This window comes from Mustela nigripes, chromosome X (assembly GCF_022355385.1).
Source record: "Mustela nigripes isolate SB6536 chromosome X, MUSNIG.SB6536, whole genome shotgun sequence".
NCBI classification, from domain to species: domain Eukaryota; kingdom Metazoa; phylum Chordata; class Mammalia; order Carnivora; family Mustelidae; genus Mustela; species Mustela nigripes.
The window spans coordinates 122,928,340-122,950,252 of NC_081575.1; the positions used below are offsets into that span (position 1 = coordinate 122,928,340).

Consider the following 21,913-nt stretch of genomic DNA (forward strand, 5'->3'; position numbering starts at 1 on the left):
TCAAAGCATCTTCTGCCCACCAGGACTGCAGGATGGTTCTTCAAAGCATCTTCTGCCCACCAGGACTGCAGGATGGTTCTCCAAAGCATCTTCTCCAAAGCATCACCTACGATTCTTACTTTTCTCTTCTCTACCCATCAGCGCCACCCTAGGGACACATTAAAGTCTTTAAACTTGTTCAGAACTCTGGTCCTATGCATCTTCGGGGGTAGAAAACAAAATTCAGCTTTCCTTTCTATTTTCTTTATCGGTCATACTATGATGACTCAAAACATTGCACTATCACCTAATGGTGGAAAAGCGTTAGATGGTGCATCCGTGGCAGCTGAAATTATAACACAGACGAGCAGACAACTCCGGTAGTGAGGACATGATTTCTGCGACCACCTCTGCAGGAAAATCCGTATTGCCCATTGATTCTACCACTGTTAACATGTTTCTTTTAACGGCGGGTACTATTGGGGAAATGAACACACTGATGTCCAAACTTGCTGAGTCTCCTGGCCCGTGTACTGTCTTTGTCAGGGTGAGGTACGGTGATGTCCTAGAGATCAGCTGGAGGCAAAGACAACCCCGTTGCCTGCCAGAAAGGGGAAAAGAACCAGAGTGCTCCAGGAGAGCCAGGCCATGAAAATGCCATCTACTGGGGCAGGAAGATGGCCGTCAGTCCCCAGCGATCCTCATCTTTACTGTCTTGGATACCAGCCCCGCTTCCCTGCCAGTCAGTCCATGAATCAGCTGTCTGTGGGACCAAGCACCAACTGTCTGGCTTCTAGGAGACACCAAAGCCCCTGACCCTTCCTTTCAAGGGGGGCATGTCTCTTGCCATCCTGTAGGCAGCATACACAGCCTTCCCACTGTGGCTGTAGAAAGGTCAAGAAGCCGTGTGCCCAATAAGTAGGAAGGCGTCTGTGAATGTGTTTGCAGACAGGACGTAAAAGACCAAGAATTTGCATGACTCTTGAAGAAAATGCCCTACAGTCCTTTATGCCTAGCTGGGTTCCCACTCAGAAGACTGCCTACTCATCAAGCCCCAAACAAGGGACCCTTGTGTCAGGGAGCTGCTGCAGCTGATGAGGGCATGGCTCACTGGGCTCAAAGGATAAGACAGAACGGTGAGAGAAGGCATCTGTGGAGCAGGGGTTCCCACAAATGGCCCCACCAGAAGAACCTGAACCCATTCTAGGGTTTCCAACATGGCCCTGAAAGGTTTGGATTGCCCAGCTGGGTGCTGGGGGACCACATATTCCAGAGAAGAAGAAGCCCAGAATCTGCTGGTTGACAAAGGAGAGAAGAGAGACCCAGGACAGTTCAAAGATTTGGTAAAGGTCACCGTGTGGAAGAGGCAACTGGGCTCAATGCCTAGGACTACCCTACATCTGCACTGGGATTTTCTCTGGACATGAGGACAGTGGGAGGAGGGTGCACCCTGACTCCTAGGGCTGGGGATGTAATTCTCCCATTCTGACCCAACGAGGAAGTCCTAATTGTCATTTTCAAGAACGTGCCTTTCTTTCTCTATGTATCCATCGATGCGTCCATGCATCCATCCAACCATCTGTCTACTTACCCAGCCATCCGTTCAAACATCCAACCACTCAAACATCATCCATCCATCCATCCATCCATCCATCCAACCATCCAACCATCCATCCATCCATCCAACCATCCATCCATCCATATACCTAGCCATCTATCCACTAAGCCACTCATTCATCCATCTGTTCACCTATCCATCCATCCATCCATCCATCCATCCATCCATCCATCCATTCACTTGCTTATTGCTACTTATTCTACATTGCAATTGAGAAAGCATGACAGTCCAAAGCAGACCAGCTAGAGGTGCATATGACAGGAGGACAGCTCACTTCGCACCTGGGATGGGCTGTTCCCCAACACAACAGAGAGGCTGGGAAGTCTGTCTCCTTCATTACAGACCTAGGAGAACAGAAGGTGGGAAGTCTTTAGACTGCACCAAGCAGAATCCAGTCATCCAAGAAAGGGAGCTTAGAGGGTGTGAGGTCTGTGCAGGGTTACTAGGAAGGTAAACTGAGGCTGGATCACCATCAGGATATCCTGACTGCAAGCACAGACTTTGGAAATGACAAGGAAAACTCTTAGTATTGAATCCAGCTTCTGCCTTCAAAAATTAAAAAAAAAAATCATGCTATTGGAGAAAACCGTGAGCTTCTTGCATTGAGAGTAACAAGCTATACCCTCACTTTGTCTATGTCTCTGTCTGATAAACATCACACTCCAAAAGTCTTAAACCGGATGAATTTCTCAGTAGCCTTGGCTCATACCATTCACCACTACAGACCTTGTGAGGCCGTTTGAGATCTTGTATGATTTCCTGGTCCGTGAGGAATGCTCCCGACATTCACACCGACAGGTCTTGGCATAACACTTTCATGGCAAAGAAGGCAGTGGACAAACATCCAACTATAGCTCTTGGCCGGTCTCCACACCCCAGGTTATTTCTGCTCCTTTTGCCAATGCTGAAACCAGGTTCCCTCCTCAAGGAACTCACCTGGGTCACCTCTCTGTGCAACCGCAAGACCTCTTCAGGTCACATATCCTTCACGGGCACCTGTCACACCTATGTGATCCCTAAGCCTTTGGGATCCCATTCTGGGAGGTCCTGAACCCTGAATCAGAGCAGATATCATCAGGAAAGCCGCAGAGGTGATTTGCAAAATTCAGCAGGCAGAGTTCCAGACACCTGCGGTAGGCAGAATAATGAAATAATAATAATGATAGAAATAGTAATGTTGACACAAACAGGACCTTGTTCAACCTAATTAAGGGGGTGGGAGAAAACACACCCCTTCACAGGGCTGTAGCAGACTGAATAATGCCCTTCTAGAGTGTCCCATGCAGTGGGGTCAAGGTGAGCAGAGAGAAGACACAGCCAGTGCTCAATCCTGAAAATGCCCCTTCGGTTGTCCCCAGGGGCCATCCTTGTCTTCCATTCTGATTGTCTTGTCCCTCGTGTGCTCCCTGGGAGCTCGGTTCTGCCCCCAGATGCCCGTCTCTGTCCTTCTGGCTTGAGCTCTCACACATCTGCTCACATGCCTCTTGGTGACACCCTTCCCCGGACCCTTGAAGTGCAACAGTCATTTGTCCCATCACGAAAGCAGTCTCTGCTCACTGCAGATGACCAGGACAACCCAAAAAGGGTGGTGGCTGGAGAAATAACCCCAAGATTTGCCCACGGAAGGAAGCCAGAGATGCTGCTGGCACCCAGCATCCCAAGGAGGACTTCTCCGTCATGATCCTACTGCGGATACAGGGCATAGCTTTCCCTTCCTAGGTGGACGCTGCCTTTGCTTGGGTTGGAGGCTCTCACTCCTCTCCTCAGTTGCCTCAATGCATTTTGAAGATGGAAGAAGGGTCCACCCTCCAAGGAAGACAAGTGGCTTCTGGACGCTGCGGAAGGCACACAATGGCTTCTTCACCAGCAGTTGCCATGCCAACAACTTATTCTGACCTACTAAAGCCCAGTCCCTTCTTCCGGCCCCCAGAAATGCGAGATCACACACTCCCGTCATTTTAAGCAGGGCTAGGAGGGACCTTAACGCAAGCTGACAGAAATCTGCAGAACCTCTGTTGGGTTTGTAAGAACGGTTGAGGTCACGGAACCCAGCCCCGGTCTGGGAGCCAAAAAGTTAAGCCCTGCCCGGCAATCACAGCAGCTGATTTCCAGCTGTATGCATCGCTGGCTCCTTACAATAGGCGGGACTCCTGGGGCAAGCAAGGTGTGGTTTTTCATTTTGGTTCTGTTAGGAATCGACTTCCCTGCCTGTTGAGCCCTGATGTGAGCCTCCAAGCTCCATAAGGAGCAGCAGGGAGGGTGCATGGCTCCTCCAAGTTGGACTTACAGCACGACGTCTTTTGGACGTGATGATATACCGACAACAGGGGACTTACAGCTTACAGAGAAATGAGATAGAACATCATGGTGCGTTGGGACAAGGTGAACATATGCAGTAATGCCATGGGACCCTTCCCTTCAACCCATGAGGGACCACGTCATGGAAACCATTCCTAGTGTGCTCCCCTTAAGCTCACCACGTCCTCCATCCTCAAATTCCCCAGAGCATGCTTCTAACATTGTATCTGCCATGACCTCTCATCTCTCCAAAATGAGACCAGCTCAGAGATGGGAATATTTGCTTTAACTTTTTGCAAAAGACTACAGTGGGAGGGTTTTCATTTCAGCTAAGGATGCTAAGGGGCAAAAAAATGCCTTCTCCAGCTGATGGGAAAGAAGGTCTTACAATAACACAAATATGTCGTCAAGGAAATTTTGCAGGTTTCTATGCGTTTGGACCACGGTCCCTCCCAACCCTGCCTGGTTTTGATGAAATCACCTGGAGAGCTTGAAGAACACCAAAGCTGGGGCCAGTCCCTGCTCTGGGACATGGATGTATTTGTTCTTGGGTGCAGCATCTTCTCCAAATCCCCAGGGATGGGACAAGTGAAATTTGGGAAGGAAACTCTGATTATAATGGGTGTCCTGAGCAGACTGGCTTTGGGACTTATAAGGATGAAATATTGGTTAATGTCAGGGTGCAAGGAAGTCTTTCCTTTTTAGGGCCATACCTCCAGGACCCTGCATCCATAGTGCTACACATGGATAACGGAGGGGAAACGTTGCATCCAGAAAAGGGGGGCACTCAGCTTTCATAACGAGCCACCAGAGTCTAACACATCCGTGAGAAGGACAGCAAACCCAAGGAAGCCTAACAAGTTGGTGGTGGGGACAACGGTCAGAGTTGTCTTCTCAGGGTCTTCATGTACCTGAATGACTTGACCAGAATATCACCCCTCCCAGTGGTTTGCTCAGGGTCCTCATGTACCTGAATGACTTGACCAGAACATCACCCCTCCCAGTGGACCATGGATTCTGACCCAATGATTCTGAACAGCTTTGTTTAACCTCCTGGACTTTTGGGGCATCTGAGGAGGGACATGGCTGGGATGATCTCAGTGCACTTGGGGAGGATTCCATGAAATTTTTCTATCATCCATCTGTCCGTTGTCTATCATCTATCCATTCATCCATGTGTCCATCCATCTAACCCTTTATCTATCAACTCTCTGTCCATTCACCTACCACCTACCCATCTATCTCCATCTATCCATCTATTATCAATCACCTATCAACTTTCCATCAATGTATCCATCCATCCATCCATTTACCTATCATCTATTAAACTCTCCATCCATCATCTCTCTCCATCCATCCTATCTATAATCTACTCATTATCCACCATCTTTCTGTCATCTATCTATCCATTATATGTCTCTAGCTACCTACCTATCTATCTACCTATTTATCGACTATCATCCATGTACCCAAACATCTACCGATATTTATTAATTTACTGACCACAAATAACACAGGTGGGATTAACTGACACATTTTCTGAGAGCAGATCTCAAGAGGTTCCCCAGCAGGTGGCTGTCAGGACAAAGAAAGAGGGTCTGAAACACAAATGAGGAAGAGGGAACTTATCTCTTTTGATGAGAGACCACAGGGCAGGGCAAAGTGTACCAGAGCACAAGAACCAGAGGGCAGAAGACAGTCCCTGTGGTCAAGGAGAGGAGGCCTCAAGAGCATTGACTTGCAAGGACAACCTTATGTCACTTCACTAAGCATGTGGTCTTTGTTACCCAGTGTTTTCCCATCTGCTTATCCTAGAAGGGTCAGAGCCAGAATCTCCTTCCAGATGAATAGAATGAGGATGTTCCCTGAAGCCCCTGGGTGTGAGTCACCCCTGGGACAGGCGCTGCATTTAACTGGGTTCTTCCCTGGTAGACTACACAACCACCCCAAACACTCAACCGCCCGGAGCCAGGGCTGAATCTGAATTTCACCACTTACTTAATATATTACTTGAATACTTTAAAAATAAAATTCAATACTTTAAAAATAAAATTCAATCAACAGCCAGCTGTCCCAGCCAGAAGCAAGCTAAACCACGGTTCTGTCTCCTGCCTCCCTGGATGCGTCTCTTCAAAGTTTGTGTTTTTAATATAATGGAAATCATGACCATATTTCTGGAGGCTAATGAGAAGTCGAGAGTTTCTTTATATTTTTAATATAAAAGGGAACATTCTCTGCCCCTGGGAAAATATTTACGAAGGAAGTTACTGAATGAAGAATCAGCTTTCCTTTTTATTTTCCTTCTGAGTCGCAGATTCTCCTGTTTGTTCAGAGAACTAATTAAATATTTAAAGCAGCCTTCCTGTAGAGATTTATCTTTATAAAATGTTTCCGTAAGCTGGGAAGAAGTGGAGGGTGGGTTGCTACCTTCCACAAATCCATGGAGGAAGGACATCTACAAGGGTTGGACATGCTTTGATGTGGGTTGTTACCTTCCACAGATCCATGGAGGAAGGACATCTACTAGGCTTGGGCATACTTTGGAGTTGGTTGTTACCTTCCACAAATCCATGAGGAAAGACGACTACTACTGTTGGGCATACTTTGATGGTGGTCATTACCTCCCACAAATCCATAGAGGAAGGACGTCTTCAAGGGTTGGACGTGCTTTGATGTGGGTTGCTACCTTCCATAAATCCATAGAGGAAAGACATCTACTACAGTTGGGTGTACTTTGGTGTGGTTTGCTACCTTCCACAAATCCATGGAGGAAGGATGTCTACTAGGGTTGGGGTACTTTGATGATGGTCACTACGTTCCACAAATCCATGGAGGAAGGATATCTACTACAGTTGGGCATACTTTGATGATGGTTGCTACCTTCCACAAATCCATAAAGGAAGGACATCTACTAGGTAGGGTTGGGGGTATCTTGATGTGGCTGGCTACACAGTAGTGAGAAAACACGCGAGTCTACGGCACCTTGCCGCTGGTTTCCTGTGCTGTCTGGCCCCTTAGAGAGCTCACCTTAGCAGGTCATGATTCTTGCACATGACCAAGGTGGCATCTGCTGTGCACTGAGGAAGGGACAGCCCCCCTTCAAATGTTTTAAAAATAAAGCAGTAAAAAGTTGGCCATGGGCACTGAGTATGAATGATGCTTGAAGACATGGCTCCAGCCGCCATCAACAGACACCACCAGGAGGATGACACACATGGCGATTCAAGAGCACATCTTCTCCTCCTAGTTTCCAAAAGCTGGGGGCCAGACCCCCTGCAAAGCTTCCCTGAGCAGAGATGCTGGGAATGGATGGCCAGCTCCCTGTATCAATGGACAAAGGATGATTTCAGACTGTACGGTGAAAGAGAGGCAAAGGCAAGGCGGTCCACATTCAAAGACGAAGACCCATCGCTCCTTTTTGCACTCACCTTTATTGATGCTTGAGGATAATCAAACATCTTTATCACTGTTTCTCAAGCAAGTGATGTGTGGCAAGGAGTCTTACAGAAAATAGAAGAGTCCAATTACAGGGACGATCCAACCCGCTGACCTGTGTGTTCTATGAGTCCTGCTAAACACAGCTTAGGGGACAATGCATACATGTCTCAGACCACAGGGCAGCTGTTTGGGCTAAGAAAGCTTCGGGGTAGGCAAATTCCCATGGCATTCCTATGGCAGAGTGGTCAGGTGGCCTCGGCATTCCCAAGACCTACACCCTCCTCTGAAATCTTCCCTTGCCCCCAGCGGCCTCCATGCTACATGTTATTAGCAAGCCAGATATTATGGATGATTTCATGCTCTACATTAACCTCAACAAAGAGAAAATGCGGAATTGCTTATCTCAACGGACCAGGTTTAAAAAAAAAAAAAAAAACATGACTTATCTGAGCTTCCTTCAAACCCCTATCACAGGAAACACTCTTGCTATGGGTGGTTGAGACTTTTAGACGCTATTGACACAGTAGAGCTGCAGTAGACCTGGACAGTGGTCTCTGAGGTCAACTGTCTGAAGATGTGCACCATCTTCTGTAGACTGGTGGTCTTCATCCTTCCAGAGGAAACAAGGTCGGGGAGTCTGCATGGAAAGAGAACATTGGAGATCAAGAGATGTATGGGAGAGAGAGACAGAGACAGGCAGAGAGAGCAAGATTGACATTTCCCTCTTCTCCAAGGACACCTGGGTAGCACCATGGACCTTCTGGACCTCCTGAAGACACAGAGCTGGAGAGACATGGACAGCCCAAATCAGAGCTGCATGTGTCCTGCCCTGCTGACACCCAATGAGAAGTGAAGGCATCAGATGGGTAGGTGGGCATTGGACTCATGGGGGAGGTGACGCGGTGAACGGCATCCCTTGGAACGTTCCGTCAAAGAACATTCCAGAATGAGGATTTCATATACCAAGGACAAAGCCCTCACCTACTCCCTGAGCAAAATCCAGTTCCTTCCTTCCTTTACAGCCTGTGCACAATGCTCTCTGACAATGTCCACAAGAGGAGAGACCTCCCTCCATGCGTAAGACACCACATAGAAACATCCACGGTGTGACACGTGGGGAGAGGACGTGGTCCACATTGGGAGCAAACAGGATGGCTGAGGAGAATTCCTTTCTCACAGGCAGATGAAGATGGCACACACCAACAATGGAGACATTCAGTACTTTCCACAGACAAGAAACTTTTGGGAGAAGGACACAGAAAGCCTTGTTCTATTTGGCCGAAACCAAACTGTCCTTGGAGCACGTGGCCTGAAGCCTCTGAGAAGGTCTCCACTTAGGAGATCTGCTAGCTCATGTACATGCTGAGAAAGCACATTTACAAGTTCTTTTCTCACAGACCTAAGTACTGAGGGAACAAGGAAAGTGTATGCATTTCCTAGGGCTGCCCTGAGTGACAAGGGACCCAAAACAGGGTAGCGTTGAACATCAGAGACCCATCCTGTCCCAGCTCTAGACACCAGAAGTCTGAGATTCCGGTGGGACATGGATGCTGAGATCTAGATGGGGCAGGGCTCTGCTCGTTCCTGAGGTTCCATGGGAGGGTCTTTCCTCCCTTTTCCAGCTTTTGGGGTTCCAGATGTCCCTAGGCTGGTGGCCAATTTCTTCCCATCTCTGCCTCCACCTTCATGTGGCTTCTCCTCTGCCTCTGTGTCTCCTCTTCTGTCTCTTACAAGGACACCCGTCATTGGATTCAAGACCACCCTGATCTAGGATGAGCTCATCTCAGATCCTTCCCTTAATCACATCTGCAAACACCCTGTTTCCAAATAAGGTCCAGGCCACAGGCGTCTACCACGTAACCTCTTTGTCCCCGCCTGCTAGTCTCGTTGAGAAGAAAAATAACGATACCTTTCCCTCTTCTGTAAAGCTCTGCTGGGCAGTCACTTTTAAGAGGCGCAGAATGACTCACAACGGGTACTGGCAACATCGGCCCTTTCCCAGCTGGGTCTTTGCCATCGGGCACCAGGGATGCATGACTAAGAAGGAATAAAACCATGCCCCATAGGGTTAATGAGGTTGAAACGAGCTAAAAAAAAAAAAAAAAAATGTTTTTCAAAGAATTGTGTCTCCTTCCTCAGCTAACATGTCTTCTCAGGCCCCACTCACAAACCCGGGGGTTGGCTCTACAGAAACCTGGTTTCAAGGTCAACTGATGATAGGGTTGCAGCTTAGGAACATTCCTGACCAGAGATAAGGAGTCCAAGACCCCATCTGGCTTTATCCCAGTTCTGGGAGGACACCCACAGCCTGTTCCCCTTGTCCTAAGATAACCTTCTGACTCAGAGGCTGAATTTTGCCTCCTGGTGGAGTTAAGTATTCACCCCTCAGCAAACACGGGGTGTATATCCCATATATGTTTTCCCAATGCTCGTACCTCCATTTCCTCATGAGTAGTCCTACATTTCCTCCCCTTTGCATCCAGATGTGCCCAATCTCAACCCCGGTGATTACAAAACACATGTCCTCTGCCCCCTCATGGGGGTGGATTCCAGGAATTCCCTCCCCCAGCCCCTTATCTGACTTTGTTTCCAGTAAACCCTTTGGTTGCTACAAACCTGATGTCTCAGTTGCACCGGGCAGATGGACTTGGGTTGGCCGAGGTGATGTGTTTCTACCTCCATGTCACCTGCCCATCTCCCCGCACAGCAAAGACAGGCACACACCACGCCTGGATCTCAAGCTCCAGGTGGCTCCCAGCAGACCGCCCAGGGGTGTCCCCACCAGACACATTGCTCTGCTCCTAAACCTCTGCTCTGGAGAAAAAACGGGGGGAGGTCCTCGAAGTCTTGACGTTGCACGCTTGCAGGAAACATCTACAAGTTCTCTTGTAAAGGGAAGAGTGAGAAGACCTGCCCATCTCCAGTTGGAGGTCAAGGTCATCCCTACACGTTCCTGAAGATTGGGGACCTGGGCTCCGATCACTCACTCACCCTTCCTTGCTGAACCCAACACCTCCATTCTCATGAGTCTCCTTCCGCTCCCCACATGACGGCATGGGGAAGTCAAGAGAAGAACCGTTTTGTGGTTTTGTTCTGGAAGCTCCTCATGGAAGCCCAGGAGATGCGTTCAGTGCACAGAAATTATGGGAAAGACGGCTTCCCGTGTCCTTAACTCATCGGAGTGACCCCACAGCTCAGCACATGGGCGTTTAGGTCTCCCCCGATGAGCTAGATGCCTGCCCTTTTGAAGACAGAGTTCAGTCACTCCTTTCGGTTAGAGGCTCAGAATGACTGGGTCAGAGCAGCATGACTGCCACTCCTTCTATTTCCTATAGGAAAGAGGGAACTCCGTCTGGTGACAAAGAGTCACCTCTCCCCTCTCCAAATCAGAACATCTCAGTACCATGGGGATTGGAAGGAAACTGACGGCCAAGAACCAATTTTTCCTTGACATCCAGTTCATGGGGCATATTTGTCACCGGAGGAAGAGGACGCCTGCCTTATGAGTCATGTCCTTGCTGGGTGATGGAACCCACTGGAAAACAGGTGATATCTGGAGGCATGTGCAGAGGGCGGCTATGCCCCTGCATCCAGCCCCGAAGCAGGAACATGAGGTCCCGACTTTGGATGGAGAAGCACAGAATTCTAAAGTGGTGGCCTCGGATGGAGGGAGAAGCGGGGAGGACACAGGACGCTGTAGGAACACAGTAGGCACCGACCGCCCCCTAAAGTGCAGCATGAGTAACCACAGCAGACCCGGAGGGGTGGGGCCCCCCAATGACCAGACCACGGTCAGGAAGCACACCACGTGGCCAGGAAGGGTGGAGAGCAATGGCCATAGGATTCCACGGGGAACCTCCCATGTGGGAGTTCCAGGCAACGGCCAGGGAACCCAAGGAGTGTGGACACTGAGTGCAGGATGTGAATTCCATGATGACCCATGCCCAAGAGTGACTAAGAGCTGGAAGTACCAACTGGGTGAATGGACATGGGCATTGGGTGGGCCTCGGCCAATGGTGGACGTGAGGGGTGTGAAATAAATCAGGTCTCGGGCCCCGTCTCACGTGTGGAGATGTCCGGATGGTGACCAGAGGTTCTTCTAAGGTCGCTACAGAGAGGGTTCCCTCGTTCCCGACTGACATTCTCCACAAAGAGCAGAAGATGGGCCCTCTTGCTTTCGATGCCTGCCTGACATCCGGTCAAGACAGCGTCCAATGAGGCAGTGCCCCCCAGGGGACGACCAGAGTTACTGTCTTTAGGGACAAGTGGAAATTATGTAGAAGATGGTCCAGATATAGTCAAGAGTTCCATCAAACCAGTTTCCAAGAATCGGAGATCTATGGTCACTAAAGGAGTTTTCTGGCGCAGACATAACAGAGTGTGATAAACCCAGCAGATGACAATAACTCATGTCTAACCAGATGTGGAGACGAGAGGTCTGAGATCCAGGCGGCGCAGGACCACACTCCCTCCGGAGGCTCCAAGAGAGGGTCCTTCCTTCTTCTTCGGGGTCTGTCTTCCTCTGTCTCACGCACTTGTCCTTGGATTTCGGACCAGCCTGATCTGGGATGCCTTCATCTCCGACCCTTCCCTTCCTGGCATCTTTTGGGATAAAAGATCATATTCCCAGGTCACAGGGATGAAGAGGTGGACCGAATTCTGAGCAAGCCGCCATGCAGCCTTCTACAGATTCTTTGACACATAGGAGGGATCAAACCCACTATTATATGATTTTATTATTTCCTATGGGAGCCACACATCTTAACAGGAACAATTAAATATTTATGGAGGAGTTATTAAGCACCACTTACTAAACCTTTCCCGCACACTTATTTTATTTTCACTACAGCCCTGAGGAGTCGGTCCTTTATGTCTACGATGAGGATGGAATGTGTGTGTCCTTCCAAAATCCATATGTGCGATACTGAATCCCCAGTGGGATGGGTTTAAGAGGTGGGGTCTGGGCTCTCTCTGGTGGGATGCGATTTGCTCATGAGGATGGGGCGCCATGAAGGCATTGGTGTTGTCATAAAAGAGACCCCAGGGAGGACCCTCGTCCCTTGCTCCATGTCAGGACACAATGGGAAGACGTCTATCTGTGACGCGGGAAGGGGGTTCACAGCACACATCGAATCTGCACATGCCTTCATCTCCGATGTCCAGCCTCCACAACTACCAGGACGAAACGTCTTTATAAGCGCCCCCCAGTCCGTGGAATCCCATTACAGCATCCCCCACGGACCAAGAGAGTCCGCTTGGTAGGTAAGGACAAACCAGCATGGGATTGGGGTTCTGTCTCCAAAGCGCCCGAAGTTAGCCATTCCTGAGTGCCTCTGCCCTCCTCCCAGGACTCAGTTGCACGTCTACACCACTCTGCAGTGCCCACCTGTTGCGGTTATCGTAGTGTCCGTGACAATGGTGACTTTATGGTCATCATGTCCCGTGGTAATCAGCTTCAGCTCTTACCGTGACTACAATCTAATCGCCACATTACAATAGTAACCGTGAGTCCCACTCAGTTTGGGACCCTTCCAACACCACCACCGAGTGGATTCCCACCCTCCACCATGGAAACGGTTCTAGAAAAACACATGAACAGTTCTATAAAACGCATCAGAACAGCAGCACTCTGAAAAATCTTATGGTTTCCCCCCAGGCTAACCCCAGTCTTGAGATGTTAAAGTGGCTGATGATTTTTACGATTTTGCGGCGATCAACCGCGACCCTGGTTTTTGTTGGCGGGAGGTATGTCCAAGGCGAATGAAGCGGGAGGAAGGTGGGGAGAAGGGCCGGTTACTCTGGTGACTCCACCATCATGGAGGACCCACGGGGAGCCATGTGGTCGTCAGGCTGGGAATGCGCTTGGTGGTTTTTTAGGGGCACCATTTTAATCGCTTTAAGTGTAGTAATGGAGGGAAAGTCTACGCTGTTGCTGGACGTTGGTAAACCATAAGTAGTGGAAACCATGTGGTCCTTTGCCCATTGCCACAATGAGTCATCAGAAACCCTCAGTGCCTCCCATCTCCAAGCAGGTGGAGACCTCGGTCAAGCCACTTGGTTTTCCCAGGCATCATGCATAAAAACATGAACTCTGAGCTCTCAGAACTCCTTCCACATCTAAAGGACCAGATGCACTTTGATTTTTTTTTTGCCCGTGGGGCAGCCTCCAGCTGTGGACGCGAGGTGTCCTCTGGGCTGCCTCGTTGCCTGTCAAGGCAGATGACCGTGTGTCATCTGTAGCGTGATGGGAAGTCAAGTGGCCAAGAACTCGGCCAAGAACAAAGCCCATGGTCCACCGTCAGAGCGCGGTTCTCCTTCACGGCGTGGAAGGGAGTGGTTTGTGGCCATGACGAAAGGAGACACATCCACAGCCGGAGAGGAGGAAGGACGGGAGAGAGGAAGAAAGGAAGGAAAACGCTAGCTGTGGTGACGGAAGTGTCAGCTCACTTATGGCCATTTCAGCGTGCGTACCCAAATATCAAGTTCTGCACCTGAAATGCGTATCATTTCTATTTGGCAATTGCAGCTCAATCAAGCTGGGACAGAATGAGAAAAAAAAAAAAACACAAAACCCACAAAGCTAATAGCGTCCTTCACTCTGATACACCAGGTACCACGTCTCTTCGTTGTACGGAACACCAGCTGGTCTGGAACGCGGTGACTGACCCCTTAGCACCCTTCCTGCTGGTAATGGGCGCACACGTCCTCAGCCACGTGCCCCCGTCATGGGTCGCAAGAGTTGGGACACAGCCTTGTGGGGACCTACTTGAACACCTTGATGTTGACCTATTGTAAGGCCACCACGCACTGGACTCCAGTCCATGGACAGAGCTGGGCCACCATTACACTAGGAACAGAAACCTCGTCCCCATGCCCCCAACAACCACGGACGGACCTTCTGTAGGTAGGTCTACATTTTCCGCCCCTTTCATACTCATGGAATCCTCTGTGGGCTCTTGTATCTGGCTTCTGTCCTTGGCACGGTATTCTTTTATTTATTTTTTTTTTTTGCAGTCTATCCTTGTGTCGGTGGGTGTCAGAGTTTGTGGTCCTCAGGGCTGACTCATCGTCCCTTGTACGGACGGACCCTATTCTCTCAACCCATTCATCCATCCATGCATTCTTGGGTGGCTTCCCAGTTTTCAGCTGCGGTGAACCGTCCTGCTGTAAATATGACTGTACACGGGCATGAGGTTTTGGGTAGACGTGTCTTCTCTGACTCCCGGTAGACCCCTAGGAGCAAACTGTCGGGGCGTCTGGTACGTCCACCGTTAACCTTTTGAGGAACCCGCCACAATGTTCACTCTGTCTGCTTTTAATTTCAGTCAGAACGAATTTTGCTCCGGGAATGAGTCTTCTCGTTATTAGGGTTCCCACTCCTCCCGATGGCCCCCTAGTCCTTTGGGTCATGCTGCAAGTTCAGACGGCTTGGAAAATGGTCCTTCCCATTTGATGCCTTTCCTAGACGCAGAGTCATTGGCGCTGGGAGGTGGCCACCCCACCGGGGGTTTCCCCGGTCACTGTCATCTCCTGAGTGACTGAGGTCCCCTGCAACATCTAGCATATAGCTCCTTCCATTCAGCCGGCTGTAGCAGAGACGTGAAACTAGCGCCCTGCTGTGCTTCTTGGGTTGGGCAGGGGGACTGACCCCCCAAGCATCTCCGAACCCCTCCCTACCTTCTCAAGATCCCACTGCAACATTCCCAGAACGTTCGGTTTATTAAAACAGAAGCTTAAAAGGCGGAAATTCTGCAGGGGCAACCCACCTCCCAAACGGCGAATCCTCCCTGAACAGAGGGGGCACGTGCTCGTTTGCAGGTGGTCTCCGGGCCCGGCAACCTAGTACAGGCAGGCAGGCGCGCACCCTCCTCCAACTGGGCTTCCGACAGCTCCCCCCCCCCCCCCCCGCAACCCCGCAGGAAACCCAAAGGAAGAGGCAGGCGGCCTGCGCCCTCCGGGACCGCTAGATGGAGCCCTCAGACAGGCAGAAACCCAACGGAGTCTCCAAGGGCAGACCTCAGCCTGCAAAGGGGACGCGTCCCCTCATCCCATGACCCCGAGCATCTTCAGGAGACCGTCAGCCCCGCGGGTCTCCATCACACCCAAACCCTCCCATGATGATTCTGCAGGAGCGTCTCCCTTTTGGATGTTTCCCATCCCCGAAAGGAAACGGAGCAGCGGTGCGGTCAGCCGGCCAGAGGAGCGCCCGGGGAGGAGGACGCAGACATCCCAAACACACCACAGGATGCGTGAAGCAGGACTAGAGGCCCCTGCGTGTGGGGGAAAATAGACAGCGTCTGCCCAGATACCTGCCAAGGAGCCCCAGGGTCTGCCTGAAGACATGCCCATTGAGGACTGGGGTTGAGGACGGGGGAGTTTCCAAAATCACACCTCGGTGCTGGCCCGCATCTTAACATCTTTTTGGAACCAGAACGTAATCATCTAGTAACCCTGAATGACTTCTCCCATGGTCCCCACCAAGCAATGGCAGGGTTCAAACCCCATAGAGGACCCCCTCCTGTTGGCCGCTCTCTTAGCTAAGGGGCTGGGGAAGGGAGACAATATGGCCCACCTCATAGGGACGGGCTTTATGGAAAATATCGTAACATGCATAGAGCACCGTGAAGGGTGATGGGGTGATGGATTAGTGCATCGTATCTGCTTTTACCCCCCGAGTCTCCCAGACTCTGATGTCCCCCCCCCCCCAACTGGCGTGCCTCCCGCCTTCCCTCCCCGCGTGTCCGAAGCTCAGGGATGCTGGCCACGTGGGGATCCCTCCATGAACGCATGTGACGTGTGCAAAGAACGGAAACTTGCTTGTTCAACACCCAAAGTGACAAAACCACGAGGCACATCCTCTCGGCTCCCCTGGTTTGTCCCGGTTTCTCTGGAAGGGCGGGGGTGAGGCGCGTCCCAAACGTGGTCTTTTCCCTTCCAGTTTCTTCTTTGCTTTTCCCACACAGCCAGGGGGCAGGTCGACGCTCTGTATTTGCAGGATTCCCCCTGATTTTCAGTATCGATACGGGTGCTCCAGTACGATTTCCTACATGAGCGTTTCAGAAAGCCACGTGAGGCCTCGTAGGCATGGCGGTCGGCTCTCGCTCCCCCCTTTTCCTCCAACGACTCTGCAACAGACTGTCCATTTTTCCCAATCCCCCACTCGGTGGGAAGCCAGCATCCCCATCTGCCCGAGGGCAACGCCATGAAATATGGACAAACACCCAATCCTGACCGGTCACAATCGGAGAGCGTTGCGCCATCGGGAAGCTCCCGACCTGTGAGCACGCGGTGAAGAGCTTTCCCCATCGTGCACTGGGCATGCTGGTGCGTCAACTGGGATTGATGATCACCTAAACCTTGTAGACATTTTAAAGATGGAGACGGGGATGCCTGGCTGGCTCAGTCTACTGAGCGTCTGATTCTGGGCAGCAACTCAGACTGTGAGGCATGGACTCTGCTTGTCCCGGTCCCTCTCCTCCACCTCTTCCTCCTCTCTCTCTCAAATAAACAAATAAATAATGTGTTGTTGTTTTTTTTTTAAAGCACCATGAAGACAATACAACCAGCCAGCCTCATTAAGATGCTGGACGTCTCAGCGTCACGGTCAACTAAGGGCTCAAATAAACATGTTGCTGGTCAAGGTGTGTCCGTCCCAAAGTGGAAACGCCCCTTGCATCCCAGACATGGAGACATGGAAAAACACTAACTTAGGTTCAATGCACATTTCAAGAACCCACCTCTTCCAGAAAGCATCCCACAGTCCTTAACAAAAACATTGCAAAAAAAAAAAAAAAAAAAAGGATGGGAGAGAGAGAGAGAGAGAGATGCCAGTCTAATTTCAGAAGCTTGGAATCGTCATATGACACATGGCCCAGCTTTGTGGGTTTTTCCCAGCTCTGTCAACGTCCAGAATTTTTTTTTCCCCACTATGAACCGTATGAAAATGAAAAAAGAGCTGACAGTAAAGACAGACGGACATCGACGGTGTAGGATATACCCACAGCGTCTTGAATTATCTCCAGGAGCATCTGGCCTTCGGTGTTTGGGTCGTTTTCATGATCCTGAAGCCATGGTGGACCAACGTCTTCTCTCTCTCTCTCTTTTTTTTAAATAAAATATTTCCTTTCCTATAGTTATTAGGATGCATCCCCGACCCATGGCTATTGGGGTAAAGTTTAAAACGAAACGCGCTGAAGTTGGAAACGGGCAAGAGCTCTGTTAACACACTACTCACATTCCTGTTGGCGAGGTCTCCTGAGTGTGCGTTTGGGGACAACGCAGCCATCCCAAGAATGCAAGACATGTTCCCTCGTGAATCTAGCCCATCCTAAAAGGCAGATGCACGGCCTCTGCTTCCCTGTAAATGCAACTCTTTGTAACACCAAGAGTGTCCCCTTACAGACCAAAATGAGACCCATCCAGACCGTGGCTTGACGTTTACCAAGAGCCTCTCCATAAGACCTTCGCTCTTGTCAGGGGGTGGTCCCTGCGTCAGTTCTGAGTTCCCAGAGTTCCCAACTGCCAAGGAGGAACCATGAGCCACCAAGGCCAAAGGCAACCCAAGTCTCCTGGAGAAATCCCGACATCCCGCTCCTGTGCAAAACTCCGACGTCCCTTCGCAAAGTTTTGTTGGTTTTTACCCTTTGCTTGACATCTTGGCCTCAAATACCAAGTATGTTTGCACCTGAGTCACCATGTAGACTTTAGGTAACTCCTCCTTCTCATCATCACCACGCACACAAGTCAACAAAGAAGGACTAATTTCAATGCCCTTACCTCCCCCGACCCCGATACACTCAGATGACCCTTAAACACGCACTGTCCAGCCACAAATTCAAGCACAAACCGGCGTTTGACAAATCCAGTGCTCTGGAAACGCCGTGTGGGGCCAGGAGCTGGCTCCTCCACCTCCCCACGTCTCAAGGATGCTGAACGTTGGCCAACGCGGCCTCCAGACCCCTGGAGACGAGGCCCCAAGATCAGCTGCTCTCCAGAACAACAATCATGCAGAATTTGGGCAAGCTTCCTATGATTAAAGAAAAAAAAAAAAACTTCACATTTTTTCATGTTCAAAGGGAAGCTTGGGGAGAAACAATTATTATTGGATTACTTGCAGCAATTGAGGCAAGACAGACTGTCCAAAAACCGCTCAGGAACGATGTCCAAGCTGTTACATAAAACGCTGGACCTCTCCCAGCGTCCTCCAGGACTCACCCGAAGACTTGTAGGACCTTCAGGAAAATCCGCACGTTGCTCCAACGCACTGGCACGGAGACCCTTTTGGCCTGAGGTCCACGCCACACTCCGGCTGGCCCGTGGCCACTGTGTGTGTTGCCAGTCACCAACAAAGACACCTTTTCAGCTCCTTCCTGGGTCGTGCCAGAGACTTTGGTCCCTGGGGGACCTCTGCTGCCCCAGCCTGTCTGCCCAAGCCCAGGGATCTCCTCGCCGGCCAGTTTCTAAATGCACCTGTGCTCTAAGATAAAAACGTACCCGTTAGGATGGTCTGCATTCCTCTTTCATATCAAGACAAAGTTGTTTCACCACTTTGCTTGACCAAGAACACCTGTAGGTTCCCTTGCACCCGAAGGAAAGTGAACGGGTTCGCTTCCCCTGCCCCCCATCCCTGAGTGTCTACACCTCTTGGTGTCCCCGCTGCTGCGTGGTGTTTTGCAAACACTGTTGGCTTCCGTCAGGCTCACCCCAAGTAGCACCTTCTGCTCTTTTAAAATTCAGGGGATTAAAAAAAAAAAATCTCATCGCGTCGACTGAATGGATTCTACAATCCCCAAGTGGGTCGCGACCCACAGTTTCAAGAACATTTCCAAAGCAGGATGGGGACACGTGCATATTTGACCTACACGGACGTAGCCACTGCAGGGTCTGACCTGCACTTTCAGGGGGATTGACGTACGGAGGGGGCAAGAGGTGTTCAGGCTAGTGACTGGAAACCGTCATCACCCAGACGGGCCTCAAGAGACTCCCCATCCCCATCTGGGGGGGGCTGCAGGGTACAGAAAACACCACCGAGCCGCACATAGAGAGTTCCTGGTGGCTCTTAGGTTCTGCTTTATGGACCTAGCATTGATCTGATTCCAGAGGAATTCACTCCGGGGAGAGCCAGTTCTCCCGAAATGTTGCCTTCCTGCAGGAAGGGGTGCGGGAAGCAGCGGGGGGTTGCCGAAGAAAAGCAAGGGTGCCTCCCAGGGCAGGGTAACGTGGCAGCTGAGCCCCAGGGAGGCCTCGGTGCATGAGTTAGTTGGGAAGACGGTGGCATGGAGCAGGCTGGACCCGAGGGGAGCAGACATGGACACACGGGTCAGAAGCAACAGCTCTCTCCGGTGCGCACCGCACGATGTTCCAAACTAAGGCTGCTGTGGGAATCAGCTGAACGGACCCAGACCCGCAGCACACAGCAGGCAGGGACCGGCCACAACCAGAGAATCAAAAGCCATTGGGTATCTCGGTGCATTGCCGGGGACACCTGCCTCTCCCTTCTCCCTGCCCCTGGACGTCCTTTCTTGCTCTGGGCTCCGTCGTGGGTCTCTTGCAGATTCCAAGTTCCTCTCGCCATGTCAGGAGCTAAGGGGGAGCTCCCTTCTCAGCACACGCCTGAGGAACAGGAGCAGGATGTGTGTGCAAGACAGAGACGCAGGGAGCACAGACGCCCCATGATCCGTTTTCTTTCGGCTAGCGAGCAGCTAGAGGCCGCCAAGGCAGGTGGTTCTCAGAGCAGGAAGCTGGAGCTCTGGGGACATGCATGGTAACAGGACCCCCACCCCCACTAGAAGTGTCCTGGCGGCTCATTGCATTTGCAAAGACGGTCCCTCGCCTCCCGTTTCTGCCTGTGTCCCCTTCCGCAGACCACAGAGCCGAAGAGAAGCCCTGGCATCGGCCGTCCTGGCTGCTGTGTGCTGCTGGTGGAGGGCTCCCTCCTTGCCGCCACCGGGAAGGGGGTACCCTCTTTCCTATGCCGTCTGGGCACAGAGCAGTCGCTGGGGTGCACGCGTGGACCAGCAGGAGAGGAAGCCAGACTCCAGAGCCAGTGTGGAGGCCACCGCGGATGTGTCCCTCCCCACGCCGGACCGATGCAGCCCCCCAGATTCAGGGCACCTTCTCCTGCACCCCCCCCTCAGCTGCGGTCTGACCGGGATGCTGTTTCCACCTGGGTCTGGTCGGGTCATCTTTGTGAGAGACTCTGAAGGTCAAGGATGATGCCAGGACCTATAGTCAGTCTGGGGCGCAGACAAAGACTCTACGACCCCTGGCTCCTTCGGCCTTCCTGGGGAAGCAGAGGTGGGGTCCGTACCTGCCCGTCTGCTGCCTCTCTCTGGTCTCTGCTCAGCAGACGGCCATGATAACTCTCTTCAAGCATGCCTGAGCAGTGCTGGGTCCCTGGGGTTGGGGGCTGGAGGTGGGGGACACAGGACTCACAGCTTCTTGGACCTGGACCGTGTGTCCTAGCTACGGCAGTGGGGTTCGTCTGCTGCATGCGTGCCTGGATTCCTCCACAGGGCCCATGTCCTGCACCCCTAGCTCAAGGCATCCGCATCCGGGACCGTGCAGAATCTTCCGGCTGCCAAGCTGCTGGGTGGGTACCAGCTCTCTGGCCCAGAGCTTCTGAATAAGCCTTTTTTTTTTTTAGGGTCTTCCTCGGAGTCCTCTGTGTACTCAGGGTCCTAGTAAAGTGCCCACCAAGGCGTCCGCCCTAAATGCAGCAGGACCGCAGGGCAGGCGTGTGGGGTGTGTGTGTGTGTGTGTGTGTGTGTGTGAGAAAGAGTGGGGGCAACATCCCTCCTTTCGTCCCCATGGCCCAGGACCGGAGGGTGAGAGACCCCGGTGTGTGTTCTGGGGAAGGGGGATTCCTGTGGGTCTCAGGAGCCTGGATCCCGGTTGCTGGAGGTCCACTGCCCCCGCTCCAAGCTGTTCATTGATCCATCACAGAGCACCGAGCCCCCTTGCCTTAGGCAGGCCGTGCGTCTGGGTCCCAGCTCCCTCGGCTCCTGCGCCCTGCGCCCCTCACACCCTCTCCTGCCCAGGGGCGTCAGCGAGAAGACACTTGGATGCCACCGCGCAGCCCCCTCCCCAGGGCAGAGGAGGGAGGAGTGCGCCTTTCCACCACCGTCCCCCCCAACCCCGCCATTCCTCCGTTAATGACAGCGCAGCGCGCCAGCGGCGGCACGAGGGGAGGGGGCTCCGGAAAGAGGAAAGAAGGGGCCCCCCTCGGAGGGCTGGCGCGGGAAGAGGGACCCGCGAGCCACCCCAAAGCTACCACGGCGCCAGGGCTCGGGGCGGCGCGGGCCGCAGGGGTCGCGCGCAGGAGCCCCGCGCCGCAGCGCACACACACCCCCCCTCCGCGCTCGCCCCCGCGCCCCCCGCCGCCCGCGTTCGGCCGCGCGCTGCGCCCCGCGGGGCCGGGCTTGCACCTGTCACCGCGCGCCCGCCGCCGCCTCGCCGCCGCCCAAGTTCGCGGGGACTTGGCGGGCGCGCCGCCTCCCGCTCCCCGCCCGCGTCCGCGTCCTCGCCCATGGCCGCCGCCCCCGCCCGCCCGCCGCCCGCGCCCCTCGCGCCGCCCGCCCA

At 52.2% G+C, this 21,913-nt stretch overlaps 2 long non-coding RNA genes across 2 annotated transcripts in view; both read right to left on the reverse strand.

The window, feature by feature from the left end:
* Window positions 1–2,687, reverse strand: part of LOC132007397 (uncharacterized) — an 8,543-nt gene extending 5,856 nt beyond the window's left edge. The window contains exon 1 of the long non-coding RNA XR_009401337.1: window positions 2,534–2,687. This is a non-coding gene — a long non-coding RNA (uncharacterized LOC132007397). The remainder of the gene's footprint in view (window positions 1–2,533) is intronic.
* Window positions 2,688–7,324: 4,637 nt separating this feature from the next.
* The window catches only part of LOC132006712 (uncharacterized), a 21,877-nt gene continuing 7,288 nt past the window's right edge, over window positions 7,325–21,913 (reverse strand). The window contains exons 2-4 of the long non-coding RNA XR_009401195.1: window positions 18,548–18,809; window positions 9,243–9,370; window positions 7,325–7,970 (exon numbers count right to left, since the gene is read on the reverse strand). This is a non-coding gene — a long non-coding RNA (uncharacterized LOC132006712). The remainder of the gene's footprint in view (window positions 7,971–9,242; window positions 9,371–18,547; window positions 18,810–21,913) is intronic.